Raw genomic sequence first — 18,178 nt, forward strand, 5'->3', positions numbered from 1 at the left:
ATTATTGACGGAGCAACCTGTTGGCCAGTGATGGAGCAGGCAGCAGAGCTCCAGTTGTGTGCTCAGGCCCTGCAGAGGGCTCTTACTCACTACTTGCAAGCCCTCCATGAGAGCAAGTGACTCACATGGCGAAGGCATGACGCAGGCACCTCATGCACAATCGTGCACATGTGTGCTTTTGCACAAACAGTTGTGTGCGTGCGTTGAAAACAAAGCTGGCTGTCTCTTATTCACAGGCTGCGGAAGCAGACTTACCTCAATGTGTTCATTGTCTGAAGATGGGAGGGGAATAAAGAAAAAATGTGGCTCCGTGGAGAAGGGAGATCAGCACAGAGGTGTAGTTCTTGTGCGTCTTTTGCATACTTGGTGCTCCAGCAACTGAAGGGTGTTCCTACGAGCTCTTCATGGGTACGAAATACTAAAAACATCTGCAGAGAGCTGTGGTGCACAGCAGTCTCATGCGTAGAGACTAAAACCTGCAAAAATATGAAAAAGTAAGATGTGTTTGTACTAAGTGTGATTGAGGGGAGTCCAAAGCATCTTGAGGCATCACAATAAAGCTCATGCTATTAGATGTGGCCTTTTCATATCTGTATTCAAGCAGGAGGTCAAATCAAAGCTTTGCAGGACCTGAAGGGGTCTGGGGGCCTTTCCCGCCACAGGGCCCACAGTTACACATGTGAAGGCGTGACCTTGGGAAGTGGCGACCTCATCAACATCCCCGCCTGCAAAGCTAATCTGTTTCCTTCTGAAGGATGCTCCTGCAATGGAGCCTCTCATGAAGGTGACATTGGTGCTGGACGGCAGGGAAACACACCCACTTGGCCACACAAACATTTTGGGTGCACCAACGTTTGTGCTGCACATTTGATTGCAGTCATATTGCAACTGCATGAATGTTGTGTTTGGAACCTTATGGTTTGCTTCAGCTGATGACCCAGATGCCCTGCAGCAGGTGTTTCTGCAGGATGAGGGTGGGACATCATTCTGCTGCCCCAACCTGACTCTCAACACTTAATTATGTTAATTTGTATCAAGGAAAGACATTTGTATTAGTGCAATCATTTCGATTTTCCTTGTGAAAGCACTCAAGCTGCACATCACCCAACAGTAAGATTCACAAACTACCCTGAAGTTTGTCTTGGGTAAACTTTAGCAGTAACATTACCTCCCTCACAGATGCCCTTTGGCAAGGCACCTGTAGTTGACAGAGCTGAACTCGTAACTTTTTGTAAAGTTGTCTGGACTTCCGTGCACGCACCACAACTTAGCAATTGACAGAAAAGTCGCTACAGGTGATGAAGGTTACACTAATGTCTATATGTGCAGCAAAGCTACAATTAAAAAGACTATAAACTGACGAATACGTCCACGTGCTCTCAAAACGCATCAGTTCGATATGGCTGTTGAGCTTTTTTATTTTGTAGGTAAGTGAAATTGAATGCACAGAGAGTTCTGTTGTGGTTCGCAGCCTGCCTGTTGTGAGTGTGTAGCGCGGCCGCCTGCTCTGCGCTCCCTTCCACTGTGTTTCTCTCAGACTCGGAGGAAAGCATGAGCGGACACGGTTTCAAGCTCCCCTCTCGCTGAATTGATTCTACTATGAGTCCTCCAGAAACGTGGCCGCTGAGCACAGGGGAGAACGACTTCTTCGTCTTCTTCATTTTTTGGTCATTTTGATGCCCAAAACGGACCAAAATACAACAATTCAACTTAAAACTATCTTCATGTAAGTTGTAATCACAACACAAGGTTTGAATTATAAGGCGTCACGCGCTTTTCAGGAATTACACGTCCTCAGTCTCCCCCCTTGTTCCCACAGATGGTATATTCCACAATTTATTCCAGGGAAAGACTGACAGTTTTTTGGGTCATGAAGCAGCTGTTCAAGTCAGTGGTTTGTCCTCCCTCCGCAAGAATAAGGAATTAGTACATTTCAAATTAGATAACGAGAAAACGACGGAAAAAGAAGAGAAAAAGTATGACAATATGTCCGGAACTTAGATTAAAGCAATAAAACTTGTGGAAAAAAAATATTTTTTATTATTACTTACATTTCACAGTTTATTTTTATCTCATTGATAATGCATTTAATAATTTATACCGTGACAATGGAGGAAAACATAACAAAAGAATTATTTTATATTCAAGATAATACTTCCTTACAAATACTGTAGGAGTTAAACCATGTTAAAATGACTGTTGACCCCCTCTTTAATAAATATTGAGGATGATGTCTCCGTATATCACTTTAAATTAAAGTTTTTAATCTAACCTATGTTTAGAAACACGAACATCTGCCTTATACAGTTATTGTCAATTTCAGTATCAGAACATCGCAACCTCCCCCTTGTATGACCTTTATATTTGTGCCTAAATGAATACGCAGACTGAATTTCCTCGCTTGTGCTTTCACCTCTACAATATATGTATGAGTAGACATGGTGTTGAGGTGGAATTTGTGTACAGAACTGTGGACATGTTTTTTTTTTTTTTTTTTGTGCGTGTGTGCACATTCAGCACGGGTCAAGCCCCTTGGAAACAGCAGCAGAGGTCCTCTGCTTTTAAGTGGATTAAAACTCCAGCACAATCCCCTGGGCCAGCAGGCATTGGACAGACTGGGTGTAGTTTAGATGAGGACTTAAGACTGATTATCTCCCATGTTGCCTTTGTTTTTGCTGCTTTGCTGTTGCAAATATGGGTAATACTGTACCATAACCAGAGATCCAGTGTGCTCTACTTGCCAGAGGTTAAAGGGATAGAAGTGTTTGGTGGAATTTGTATTCCAGCTCCTCTTCGGTTGTTTCCAACTTTGCAGAGTGCTGCTGCAGTGGAGCGATCCCTCAGCGCTGAATGTATACCTGCAGCTTGTTTGTGTTTAGTCTGCCTTCATGTAGCCCGTCTTATCTGTGTTACAATATTCAAGCTCCTGTTACCATTTCCCTTGGATCCCGTGCGTCACTCCCATACTTTTTGCAGCATGTCAGCACCAATTAACTCAATCAATATGTATGTGCTCCAGTTGTTAGGAGTGATTCTGACACTGATGCCAGTTCAGACGGAATAGTATTAACCAGTGCGAGGAGACGATTAATACCCCCCCACGTATAACTTTTCCACACTTTTTCTTTCATTTAAATAGAAAAAACACCCCATATGTTAGCAGGCTACTGTACATCTGTAGAGTGTCTTTCTTATAGAACTGGAGAAGCTTCCCTTCACCTTATCATGAAGCGTAAGGTTGCTTTCTTTTCTCTGACCTCACACGATCCTCATTAATGCTGCTATAATCTTCTTAGGATTTATGAAGCTAGAAAGCAATAAAAATATTACAGGATCCACTTATTTTAATTTTTTGGGGGGGGAAAGTTGAAAAAAATAATCGCTACTGTTGGATAAACGATGACAATACGAGTGTAAAAGGGAAGATAAGAAGTGCTCTGGCTTGTGGATTCGGCTTCTGAAATAAAATCTGTCTTCCCCTCTTCTGCAGCCCACTGTATACCTGTGGTTTCTGCAGAGAAGAAACTAACAGAGGTACTTTCAGTCGAAATATTGCTGTCATAGGCAATAGAAACTTACCTGCATATTATATACACTTGTAGTGGCCATAATCAGAACATTTTCTAATTGGGAATATTTAAAAGAAACTTCACAGAAAGAATCAAAATGATTATCTTGTAATGTTTCCATGTTGTGCTGGAATCTCTTGGGTGCTGGCATTCATGTAGATGTTAGCTATACACTCCTCCTGAGCATTTTCAAAGAACCCCCCTGCCTTTAACAAAATGTCAACACCTCACCACACTGCTCAGGAATGACTCAGAGAACAATGATTATTAGCAATTCACATTTCCAATCTTCTCAAATTCCTATTGAGCTCATGTTTAGTAGGATCTGCTGTCAGTGTCATATCAAAAATGAAAGACCCACTCCAATGAAAATTGTGTTTTTGGTGTTTTTAACATGTTCTTCCTGCAAAATTCGGAGTATTTCTTCATTGTAATGAATCAGGAGGAGACAAAAAAAATGCCTTTGGAAAAAGAGCGCATTCATAGAAAATGCAGGGTGGGCCACAAACTATTGATGTATCTATGTCTTTGTTTTCCTCGTCTGCGCTGGCATCTGACTTAAAACTAACTCCAGGGGGTATTCCAGAAAGCGGGTCTATGCTAGCTCCCACGGTAAGTTTGAGGCCAAAGAAGTGTACAACCACCGCTTTTGGTTCCAAAACCAGAGGTATGCTTAGCCCTTGTGCTATCTTAGATGACCCCACCCTTACATTGACGTGTTCTCTCTACCATGACAAAGGTGGATAAAGGTGGAAAGATTTCATGTAATCCATGGACACCAGTGAAGATCACAAATCATTGAAGAAAAAAGGTTCAGAGCACTGTCTCTTGGGTCTAGATGACCCAACTCCCAATGTTAAAGTGCCTAGGATAGCACAAGGGTTAGTTCCCCTGGCAACTCATTCTCTGAACATAACCTGGTCTGGAGCAGGTTTAGTTGTAGGCTAGTTTGTTTCAGAGAGGTGAAACAGCATGACGTGTCCATTTGAAGATGATTTAGTGGATGAAGAAGCTCAGATAATACTTTTACCACCATGAGAGGGTGATAAGACCACGTTTGGATGTTGGAAAGATAAACCTCTTTACTTTGATCTAACTGAATTATTTGCTTTAGTTAAGATACATCAATTCTTTTTAGTTAAGTCAGCTTAAAAATAGCGCGTAGTTATCAGACATTTATTTTACTTTCATTCAAATTAATTCAATTAAGTAGGTGTAACTTTGGTGCTGCTGTTAGAGCAGCACCGCAAAGGATTGTGGGATACCATTCCCTTTGGCTGTCTGGACGGATTTGGGTTTAAGTGTGGCTTTTTGACCAAATGTGTTTGGTTGTTTAGCTGTTCTACTGTGTTTTGCCGAGTTATTTGTCGTGTTATGTTTAATTCTTTCTGCACCATGAGTGAGAGGCAGGGAGAGAATAATGAGTTTATATAAGTCCCCTACTCATCTGTTATGTAAAGAGTTCCAAATATGTGGTATATGGCTAAATGATTTAAATCTGTTTTGTTTCATTCATTTTAGTGTTATAAGAATGAGAATATCTACAGGCTCAAATTTAGACATATGAGAAGAAGAGAAAAATTACAATAAATTAAGATGGAAAAACTTTAATTTAATTGAAGCAATATGACATTTAGTTAAATAAATCTGTAAATTTAAGTTGTAAAAAAAAATATTGAGTTAGATAGACGTAAGAAATTAGGTTGAATAAATTTAACTCAATTACTTGTTACCAATTGAATTAATTGATTAATTTAAATTGGATAAGTTATATATATATGCATCACAATGAAAGTAAGATCAGAAAACTCATGCATTTATTTTTTCCGTTCTTTTTCTCCAAGCAGAAACTCTTTTTTTTGCTGATGCAGCCGTATTACTTTCTTGATGGACGTATAATCTTCATACGCTAAAATCATACGTTAAAATCTCCGACTCCGTCTCACTGAAGTATAGCACTCGCTGTTGTTCTCCACACGTTTCCATGGTGACTCCGGAAATCGGCGATCTATTGAGAATGTCTTTATGAACTTGCTGTGCACGTGCATTAACCCAGGGTTACCAAGTCGTGCGTAATTACGCCAACTCATATCCGGTCTTTTGGAACCGACATACCCAGAGTAAGCAAGTTCAGGCGGATTTCAGCCAGAGTTCAGGATCAAAGTCAGGGTAGTTTAAGCATGCTTTCTGGAAAACCCCCCCTAGTAGCGGGAGAGCATGTGAACAGAGAGCTCTCAGCTTCAATGAGGGAAACAGGTGCTGGGTTGCTCCGCACCAATGGTCCTGCTCAAAGGCAAATTTTTGATGAACTACTGCTTCTCTGCAGAAACTATGTCCTAGACAACAACACAGGTTTGTTTTTGTTTTTTTGTGGCTAAAAACAGCATAATCTTAGTTAAAAGTGCATTGGCAACATTTTAAAAGGAACCCAAGTGACTGACATTAATATTTTTATAAGTGATATAAGTGATATTTTTATGATTAATATTTTTATAATTTTTATAATATTTCAAATAAGTGATATTTTTTATAACTGATAGATATGTTTTTCTTCTTTCACTGGACTTGGCAGCATTAACTAAAGGAAATTAAATTAACTACAATGAGAAGTAAAATTGAAAAAAAATCCAAAAAATAAATCAAGCAAAAATCTTAAAAAAAAAAAAAAAAGTAACTGAAGGTCAGGTGAAGTTTTCTAAGTAGGGATTTTCAAAAACAATAGCAATTTCGCCCTGGCTTCAGAAACGTTTTTGCATTGATTAGGTTTTTCTCAAGTTATCAAAATTTTTGTTTAACCCTTTAACTGTGGAGCTGTAGTTTCAGTGATGACATTCTTTGATTTATTGTTGTTTTTTAGCGTAAATACTGATTCTGATGCTGAAAAAGGCAGCTTTTCTCAGCTACAAAAACTGTTGGAATTGCATTAATTGTGCAAATGGTCGAACATTTCTGGTGTTAAAGGGTAACTGTTTCATTCTGTGATGATTTGTTTTTTTTTTTGGTTCCGTTTTTTTCTTCTTTTGGATATTTTCGTCATATTTTGTGTTCAGGCTGTGCTTGGTGATTTCCTGCTTTTCCATCTCTTTAATGAGCACACCTGGTTTCAGTTTTGACTCTCTCAGCTGCTTCCTGTTAGTTAATTATGCGACAGTATTTAAGTCAATGGTTTTCTGTTAGGCTTGTTGGGTCCTCTGTTTATTGCTCTTTTATTTAATCTCAATTAATTTCAGATATTTGTTGTTGTTGTGTTGTTTGCTTTCGATGATCAGCAAATTTCTGCCAGGCTTTCTTTACTTGTGAATGTCTTCCATTCATAAAAATATGACCTTGTTATAGCTACAAAATAGGGGCATGATCTCTGTTTTTTAAGAGACAGCAATCAAGAACTGCGACGTTCCAATACTCATACTAGACTTCTTGTATAATCAGTCAAGTTTTGTTCACCTATTTGCCAATTTTTTAGAAAAGCCAAGGCTCAGTAACATCCCATAATAGATCTTAAGCTTCCCAGCAGCAAACCAAATGCATCACCTTCCTGTACAATGGGTTTGGCCTCAAAGGCAAACCAAAACATTATTGAAGGGTAACTCATTAAAATGACTTGTAGATTAGGAGAGTCGTGTCTTTTATTTTAACAAGAATACAGCAACATTTTAATCTGGTTATTTCCCCAAAGCTTTCAAAATGGATGGCTCCTCACTAGAACAGCATATCCCTCCTTAAAAAACTGTCTTTGGTTGAATTTCAGTCACGCTTTTATTTTTTCTCTCTTTTTCCTGTTGCCACCGGTCACTGAAAAGCACAAAGATGCTCAATGTTATAGCAAAACATTCCTCAAACGGGTACTTTTGTGGGAAACACAACAAAGTGACTTTACTGAGTAAAAAAATGAACTTGTGTTTAGAGTCAGTGCAAAGTTAGGCAGCAAACAGGCTGCATTTCCTGTTATGGTGTTTTACAAATTAAGTCCTTTTATGGTAAAACAGAAGAAGTTGCAAATGGTTTTTCTTCCAGGATGCAGACTTCCTGAAGTTCTGATAAAGCACTGGGTAAATGAGCAGTTAAAAAATAGATACAATTTTAAATACTGTGTTGTTTGATACATCCCTTTTTGTCAGTCCCTTTCAAAAACAAGTTCTGTTCAGAAATGACCAATTAATAAAAATTATGGACATCATTTTCAAATTAAAACTATTGCTTTTTAGTCTGTTATTTGTAATTAATGTTTTTAGAACTATGATGTACTAATTTTGCATTTCATGGAGTGTCATTGTTTTTATTGAACTCTGAAACCTCAACAACTCAAACCTGGTTTAGACTCAGTTAATTTGTGTAACAGTTTGACTTTTAACATATTTCCTTTCAATTTTATTCTGTGTATCCAAATTTTTAATCAGTCTAATGATAATATTAAAAACGATATATTTACAGGCCGTTGACATTTCAAGGTTTAAATAAAAAAAAAAGATGCTAATCAGTGCAATTACACTCAATTGAGCAGGCACTCACCATCACTTTGGTTGTGTCAGAATTCCTTCCCTACTCACTACATAGTGCACTATATAGTGCATTCACAGTGTTATAGTCCTTTCCTAATCTACAATTTCAAAAGCGAGTGCCCTAGAAATTTCCCAGAAGTCTCTGTGAAAAACCAGTGTGCATTGATGTTTACTAGATTGGCGAATATAGACCACAATGTATTTTTGCCAAAATAAAATGTCTGTAAATGTATTGTTTCAATAAACCATCAACGTTTTTATATTCAGAAAACAGCAGATTCCTAAATGATCATCGCAAAATGCTCATATCAATTAGATTTTAACTTGGTGAAATTGATGATGATGTCAAAAAACAAAACAAAGTAGTGAGCATGGTGTCCGAATGCTTTTAAAATCCAGGGTGTGTGTGTGTGTACTATGGGTCTCTCTTCATATCTATAATATTGTTTAGTATTGTTTTTTAATGCGCGTAGCGTACGTGATGTAAACTTTTTCAAATTTGCTGTATGCAACTCTAAAAGAATTGCCCCTCAAGGATGAATAAAGTTGACTGAATTTGAATTGGAAAGGAAGTCAATAAGAAATTATTTGTTTTTAGAGCCACCTCTGGTCATTTTAGGTATGCTGAGTTTGGTTCTTGAATTCACCTTTAACTATATGGTGGAGTTTTTTTTCCTTTGATAATAATTATTATTAACAATTAAAAGATCTAAAAGATCTTAAAATATCTTATATGACCCCACCCTTACATTGACGTGTTCTCCCTACCCTGACAAAGGTGGATAAAGGTGGAAAGATTTCATGTAATCCATGGACACCAGTGAAGATCACAAATCATTGAAGAAAAAAGGTTCAGCGCACTGTCTAGTGGGTCTAGATGACCCAACTCCCAATGTTAAAATGCCTAGGATAGCACAAGGGTTATGTGAAGTGATTTTAAACAATGTGAACGTCTAAAATTTACAATGAGGTTTGGGGCTATATTTTGTTCTTGACCTTAGAACCCACCAAACATGCAGTTCCTCAAATGAACACAGTTTACATCCAAAAACATTGTTCTCAAACATTTTGGGGATAATCAGACATTAATTTCAAAGTACTTTCAGGATGACAAGTGTGGGATTAAACCAGCTGTTTGGAATTTTTTTAAGGCTACATTTATGTCATTTATGTCTGCAAAATTCGTGATGCAAGGGGGGCGTGCGGTAGTGGCACAGGTGGAAAGATCTAAAGGCACCACGTGCCTTTAGATCACTCAGCTCATGCTAATAATGTCATTCTTTATGAACTATTGTAGACATTTTGATGACTTGATTTTATTTTCCAAAAATGTATTCTTTGTCTGCCTGTCGTTTAGTTGGTGTCAGACAGACAGAAAGACAGCAGGTATTGCAAGAAAACAGCTGCACTTTATGAGATCATAAATAAACTATCCATCATTTAGAAAAAAAATCAGCACAATTTTTTTTACCTATTTCTTCAGACTAAAAACGTTAAATAAATTGGTGCTGTTAATGTTTCAGATCAATTTAGATTTAATATTATTTATTAATTCAATTATTTTTCTCGGCATCAAATGGTTCAGATGTTCAAAATGTTTAAATAAGGACTGACAGATTTTTTTTAATTTCAGGCACTTTAAGATTCTTTTCTGTTTTACACTAGAACAGGGTTTCTGTGTGGCAAAATAAAGTTAATATTTGTTGAAAGTGGATTTATATTGCTCTTTTCTTTTGTTAATGTTAAAAGATACAATTTTAGGTACACTTGCACAATTTTTTTGTGTACAATGTTTTTTTTATAGCAACCAAATATATTGTCACTGCACGAGTGTGTGTGTGGGGGGTGGGATTAGGGGGGTGCGCAAAATATTTTCTTTTTCCTTGGAGGGGCCTGGCAAAAAATAATTGAGAAGCACTGTTCTAGAGTGACAGGCACGGTGGGTTCCCACCAGCATAGTTTGGGCGGTACAGCACATTTCAGCCGGTACAGTGTGATGTATTCAGAGTTCAAAAGTCAGGACTTTGCCAAAGAAGATGTTTTACATCAACCAGTCATGAACTCAGCTCTGCCCTGTGACGTTTTGATTACGTGGAGTCCAAAAGCAATTTGGATTAGAATTTGATTGTTTTCCTTCTAAACTTTATAAAACTTTTTTTAATTGCATTGAGACAATAATTAAACATCATGAAACATAAAATTTGACACACTTCAAAAGCAAGGTAGAGGACATGAATTTGACATGTGAATCGCGTCGGCTGGAATGCAGCATTAGTTATACCTGCCCCTACAGGTGGATGTGGGCTGTCTGTGGGTGAAAATGGACAAACCTGTACAAATCAAGGTCGTAGAACCCTCGTTGAGGCTGTAGAGTGAATATGTCTGTGCAAATTCTTTTTTGGGCATAATGAGGCTCAGACGAAGACGGAAGACGTCCGTCGAAACGTGTCAGGTGTTTGAAAAACAAAATCGTGTTTGATAACAGAAGAACCAAGAAGCCCGGTCATAGCAAACTTACACAACACGTGATGGTAAAGATCGGTGGAAGTAGGTGAGACGCAGGCATGTTGTACAGATGTCATTTGGGTAGCTGATCCTATGTGACTAAAGTTTTACCTACAACCTAGGTCTTTCACAGGCTCATTCACAAAGACGGAAGAAACAGAAGAAGCATGTAAAAAAAGGATGGAGGCTCAAAGATATATCATGGTGTTCGATGAGTCCAAACCTGCCATAGTAAATCTGAGTATACGGTAGATGTGTGTTTAAAGAAAGATGGGAAGAATCCAATCCACACAGCACAAATTATACAGGTGGGACCTTCAATGTCTGGGCTGTTTTCCAAACAAAAGCGTGCAGTTGATGATCTCCAAGGACTACATTTGGATGCAAACCTAAAGGAAATCAATCACAGAATATTATTAACAGGATAGAAGTGTATCTTTTAGAAAATGGAGCAATATTTACAAACCCCATGCTGAAAGAATATCCTGCCCTGGAGAGTAGCAGTTCTGCTGGAGCCTTGACCAACACAGTGATTTTAACTTTGAACAGCATATTTATTATTGCTTTGCTTATGAGTAATAATTTCTTTTTTTAAACACATCTAAGATCTTATGGGGGAAGACAAGAACATAGAAATGTTTTTTTTTTAATGGATAAAAAGAAAATGTTTAAAAAAAAAAAAAAATTCCAAATTTTGTAAGACAAACTATTTAACAGATTTTTAGGCAAATATTTTTCAGTAAAGGATGGTTGTCTTTTGTATTATTTAAATTCCATACATTGTATAGAGATCCGCCTGGAATACTGTCACATCGGTAGATTTGAGAAGATTCTGTCTGACTGGGCAGGAAAGGCCAATTTCTTTCAGATTTTGGTTGGTTTGGTTTTACACAGTGAACCAAACCATCTGGAAACATGCAGCTACAACAGTTGCTTGTATGGGCATGGTTTTGCACAAAACAAGAACAAAAAAGGAAAAGAAAAGGCTTAAAGAAAGAAAAAAGATTGGCATTACTGAGTTGCACATATTGATAATTGGCTTTATAGCTTCATTTTGTTTGATTTGAATTCAGACTGCATGGACATAACCACCACAAAATGTTACAGAGCTCATTTGTGTTTATGATAATACAATTAAAAATAATAGGTAACGCCATTATTTTTTCATTTTTATATTATTGTTCCTGTTACTTATGGTTAAACACAGTGAGTTACTTTGAATTTATTTAATAAATTAACTTTCTGTCAGAAGGGGAAAATGGGTGAACAGGACAAGAGATTGTAATTGGCTAGACCAGTGTCGTGTTTTATGATAGCCTGTCAGAGCCAACGTTGTTTTACAATCAAGCCAGAGCACTCGTCCAACCCAAGACACCAACACCAAACAGATCAAAGAAGATGCAGGAATGGCGAGTCAGGACCAACACGATGAAAAGTTGGCATTTTCTAGAAATTGAATGAGAGAACCCCATTTTTTCTTCAGAACTGCCTTAATCCTTGGTAGCATAGATTCAACAAGGTTCAGAGAGTTTGGTCCATATTGACATGAAAACATCATGCAGTTGCTGGAGATTTGTCGGCTGCACATCCATGATGCCAATCTCCTGTTCCACCATATCCCAAAGATGCTCTATTAGGTTGACATCTGGTAACTCTGGAGGCCATTTGAGTCCTGTGAACTCATTGTCATGTTCAAGAAACCAGATTATTCCAGTTTTGACACAACTCCTTATCCTGCTGGAAGTAGCCACGAGAAGATGAGTACACTTTGGTCATAAAGGGACGGACAAGGTCAGCAGCAATATTCAGTTAGGCTGTGATGTTGAAACCATGCTCAATTGGTGCTGAGGGGCCCAAGTATGCCAAGAAAATATCCCCTACATCATTACACCACCAGCAGCAGCCTGAACTGTTGATACAAGTCAGGATGGATCAATGATTTCATGTTGTTGACACCAGATTCTGACCCTTCCATCCCAATGTGGCACCAGAAATGGAGATCAGACAATGTTTTTCCAATCTTCAATTGTCCAATTTTGGTCAGTCTGTGTGAACTGGAGCCTCATTTTCCTGTTTTTAGGTGACAGGAGTGGCACCCGGTGTGGTCTCCTGCTGCTGTGGTCCGTCTGCTTCGAGGTTGGACGTGTTGTACGTTCAGAGATGCTCTTCTGCAGACCTCGGTTGTAACCAGTGGTTATTTGAGTTACTGTGTCCTTTCTATCAGCTGGAACCAGTCTGGCCATTGTCATCTGACCTCTGACATCGACAAGGCATTTCTGACCTGGATATTCTCTTTTTGTGAGACTGAAAGGTCCTATCTGCACTTTTCTTTTCTTTCCTTTCTTTTTAAATCAATTTTCAATTTTTTTCTTTTCTTTTAAAGTAAATTTTACGTTGATTATTTCTATGATGTATTGTGATTTTAATGCATTTTTCTGTTTTGTGAAGCACCTTGAATTACTTTGTGTACGAATTGTGCTATACAAATAAACTTGCCTTGCCTTGCCTTGCCTTCAGACCATTCTCTGTAAACCCCAGAGATGGTTTTGGTTGAAAATCCCAGCAATTTCAGAAATACTCGCACTGGTCTTCCTGGCACCAACAACCATGCCACGTTCCACGTCACTTAAATCCCCTTTCTTCTCCATTCTGATGCTCGGTTTGAAACTACAGCAGATGGTCTTCTTGACCACGTCTACATGCCTAAATGCATTGAGTTGCTGCCATGTTATAAGCTGATTAGAAATTTGCGCTAACTAATATTTGCACAGGTGTGCCTAATGAGGGGCCGGTGAGAGTACATTCAAATCATTGTGTCAGTTTGTAAAGAGTTAGATGCATTTATTTAGCTATAGTTACTGCAAGAACTGCTTACTTAATAAAGAAATGAAAAACGGATGTAAACCTGACCAGATGCCTAAGATTGTAAATTAGATTTATTTAATTTGGACAACAGAGTTAAATACACTTTATGGTCTTTAAATGTTTGCTTTTGTTGTGAACCAAATACTTGGAAGTACATGTTTACTTTTCCAGTTGTCTCAGGTTGTTAGACGTTGATTTGTTTTGCAATAGCCAAACATACATTGTAATCTTTACTTTTGTCATAAAGTTAATACTTGAAGTACAGGATAAGTCCTGTGCTGTCAGTTGATATGCAATAATTACTGAAGGTTTTACACAAATACATATCTATTTTACTCATTTCAATTGATGTGAGAGAACTGATCAGAAAAATCAAAATGCTGAGTTGCAGCAACTTTTTTTCACAGCAGCACAAATAGTTATCTTTCCTGGTAACGAGTTACTTATTTTAAAACATATCTGAGTTACTAACTTAATTACTTTTTGGATTAAGCTGTTAGCAACTATGAATTATTAATTAAATTAATGCTCTCAGCACGGCCCATTTGACGATAATATTGCCTGGAAAAGAACACTAGTTACTATACTCATCCTTTAATTGTCAGATACTGAAAAGCAAATCTACTTCTGCACTACACAATGTTACTGATGAGATTGAACTTTTTTGTCATTTGTGCTGCACACAGTTTTTTCATCCAACGCTAAATGCATGGACCTTAAGTCACCTAATTTATTTGCTTAGTTAACCCTTATGCTATCCTAGGCACTTTAACATTGGGAGTTGGGTCATCTAGACCCACAAGACAGTGCGCTGAACTTTTTTTCTTCAATGATTTGTGATCTTCACTGGTGTCCATGGATTACATGTAATCTTTCCACCTTTATCCACCTTTGTCATGGTAGGGAGAACACGTCAATGTAAGGGTGGGGTCATCTAAGATAGCACAAGGGTTAAACATTTTGTTAGCATGCACATTTATACTGAATCCCAACAGGGCTCCCTTACAAGCATACAGACCTTTATTGTCATGTGGTTCAAAGTTCATGTCTATGATCCACTCTGGAGTTTTATTTGCATTTATGTCATTTTATCATGACATGTTCTACTTTTACAATTATACTAAGTGATATACTGTCTTTAAACTGCATAACCAGGCTCAAAGTATGTCACAGTGGAAATTTAATGTGCAACTGAATGCAAAAGAAAAAAGAAAAAAACAGCAGCTTGGAATTTCTCCAAACTCTGCCACTTTAAGTGTCACACTTCTTAGAAGAAAACTGTGAAAAGGAAAAAGAAGCCAAATGAGATGAATTTGTAATTCCTATTAATTCAAAGGGGTTGTTTTTAAAAGCAAATAAAGTCACATTCACACCTCTGAAAACATCCAAGGCCTAACTAAGCTGCACACTTCTTGTTTTTCGGTCATAGAGCTGAATGGCAAAGCTAATACATGATGTATGTGTTGTTCTTTAATAGGAACCAAAATGTTGTCTTAAACACGGTTTACATTTTACAATCAAGTTAAATACAAGAACTAATGCTATACATGCTTTTTTTCGTTTTCACTCAACAGGATCTAATAGATTAGGACATAATTGCCTTGAACTGTTAGATTTCATGGTGAAGTTCTTCTCTTTTGACCACACTGATTAAAGTTAATTAGATCATTTTAAACATTAAAAAGGAAATATTAGCCAAAGTAAGCTAATTTTTGTTGAAGGCTGCAGACAGGCATTGTGGTGTGATGTTTTGTAATTGTACAAGCACTAAACTACATTACCTTTAGAACATATATTTTTCATTAAATTGTTTGCACAACAAAAACTATATAAAAAATGAAAAATGTCATGGCTTTGTTCTAAATTATTAATATAAAATGAAAGTTTAGTATAAATCTGTTTTTTCTAAGTTTTTCATTTTGTGAAATGTATTTTTAGGACTTAAACATGATTGCTTCACTAATGCATTTTCATAATGCATAGCAAAATAATTAACATTTTGTGCTACTGATATATCTTTATTACAATTTATCATCTTTTCCATATTTGTCAATTCCAACCAGTTTTTTTCCATGTACCGGTACTACATACTACATACTAATCTCTTCAAAAACCTTACTAATTTTTTTGTTCAAAATGACAACAAATTAGTTTCCTTATAATAACCGAGCTTGCAAGCTTACTACTGACTGATTCCAGTTGAATTTCCAAGATTTTACAAAAAGGATGAAATGTTTTACGTGATAGATTGAAAAAGCAAAAATAATTAAATAAATAAATAAAAAAAGAAACCAAAAACTCCATGAGTTTTGTGCCATCTATAGTCCTGAACATGTTCATAATAAAGCATGTTTACAAGAACTTTCAGTGGTAGGAGTGTGGTTATCTAACACTCCTGATTGGCTAGAGTAGTTGCCACGGAAACATTGACTCAGACCAACTCGGATCAATCGGGGCTCACTAACAATTTCTGGTTCCAACGTGGTGACTTCCGAATGAAGGAAAAATGGCGACTGAATTGATTTCATTTCGTTGGAACCAGAAGTAAGTAATTTTCTATGGGTGATATAACACTCACTCAGTCTAGTTCTCTCATACAGTCAGTTGTCTTAACAACCAATTCCAATGACTTGTTGGCTTGATTATTCCTCCTTTTTACTCCTTTACAGAATATTTTTTCAGTTGTGCCACGTCCTGTTAAGAAAAGAAACGACTAGATCTCCAAAACAGGCTTTCAGATCAGTTCTGTAAACAGCTGACAAAATTAGTTTAAAACATTTAGAATAAAAAATTGTTACAAACACATGTTCTGCTCATCTATTTGAGAAATATAGATTTCACCACCTTTTCTTTTAACAACACTTTTCTGATGACATTTACAGCTAGGAGCCAGTGCTTGTTCATACAGAATATGACATTCAGCAGTCCAACAGTCTCTGGTGGTTGTAGTCTCGCTCTCCTCCTTATGATGCACCATACATTTTTAATAGAAGATGGCTAGAAGTGCAGGAGGACCATGCTGTTCTAATTGCACAGGAAAAAAAGTGTGGGATTTTTCTACAAAAGTAACTACCGATTACTTGAAAATAATCCGTCCATTTTGCACCCCTGCACTAATGAGATCCTCACACAAATCGTACCTCGGGCAATAATGACGTCTCTTTCTCCAAAGCAAGCTGAAGCAGTCTCATCTGACCACAAGACCCGTGTCCACTATCTCCGTGTCCATCTGAGATGAGCTTGTACCATGCGAACTCTGTGGTGTTTCTACACAGAGTTGATAAATGGCTTCATCCTTGAGTAATCCCGTTTCAGGTTACATGCGCCAGCAGCCTTCACGGAGTGACAACAGTTTTCTGAGGTATTCCCAATCTCTTTGGTTATATTGACCACACTGGCCTAACAGTTTTCCATCCAGACCTGCTTGTAAGTTCAAAAGTCAAAAGCACCCAAAAGTGGCTTCCAGAAGGGATTTTAAAAACATTTAGGTTGTGTCAGAATTTCTTCAAAATTTGTTACACAGTGCATTATATAGTGCATTGGCCATTTTGTAGTGCTATTCAAATATATATATGTTTTTAGTGATATTCAAATCTACCATTCTAAAATCGAGTGTCCTGGAAATTTATCCAGAAGTCTCTACAAAAACCCAGTGTGCATCGATGCTGGCTGTTTTGTCTTACATAATGCGCCAAATACAGTAATTTCAATGGATTCTGAAGTGGAGAAAAGCAACTTTGTGTTAATATGCAATGGCACAAAGCTGCTTTCTCTGCATCTGAATCAGTTGGTTTAATATGCCTACACACTCTACTATTCTAATTTTTTACATAGCGGCTTAAATTTGCTTTTCTCAGGTTAAGAATGCATTGAAAATACATTGATCATGTTAACCAGTCAAAAGGTTAATTCAAAGAACGTCAACAATGGAGATAAAGCTCAGGGGGTATTCGAGAAAGCAAGATTAAACTACCCTGACTTTAACCCTGAACTCTGGCTGAAATCCGCCTGAACTTGCTTACTCTGGGTATGTTGGTTCCAAAAGACCGGATCTGAGTTAGCGTAATTACGCACTTGGTAACCCTGGGTTATGGGGCCTTATATATAAATATATATATATATATATATATATATATATATATATATATATATATATATATATATATATATATATATATATATATATATATATATATATATATATATATACATATATATACATATATATATATATATATATATATATATATATATATATATATATATACATATATATACATATATATATATATATATATATATATATATACATATATATATATACATATATATATATATATATATATACATATATATATATACATATATATATATATATATATACATATATATATATATATATATACATATATATATATATATATATATATACATATATATATATATACATATATATATATATACATATACATATATATATATATACATATATATATATATATATATATATATACATATACATATATATATATATTTATATATACACATATATATATATATATATATATATATATATATATATATATATATATACATATAAATATATATATATATATATATATATATATATATATATATATATATATATATATATATATATATATATATATAACTTATAAAACTTAAACGAATTGATTAAAATGGTAACAAGTAACAAGAAATAGTCGTCATCAGATGGTA

Source organism: Oryzias latipes, chromosome 22 (assembly GCF_053564925.1).
Source record: "Oryzias latipes strain Hd-rR chromosome 22, Olatipes_Hd-rR_3.1".
NCBI lineage: Eukaryota > Metazoa > Chordata > Actinopteri > Beloniformes > Adrianichthyidae > Oryzias > Oryzias latipes.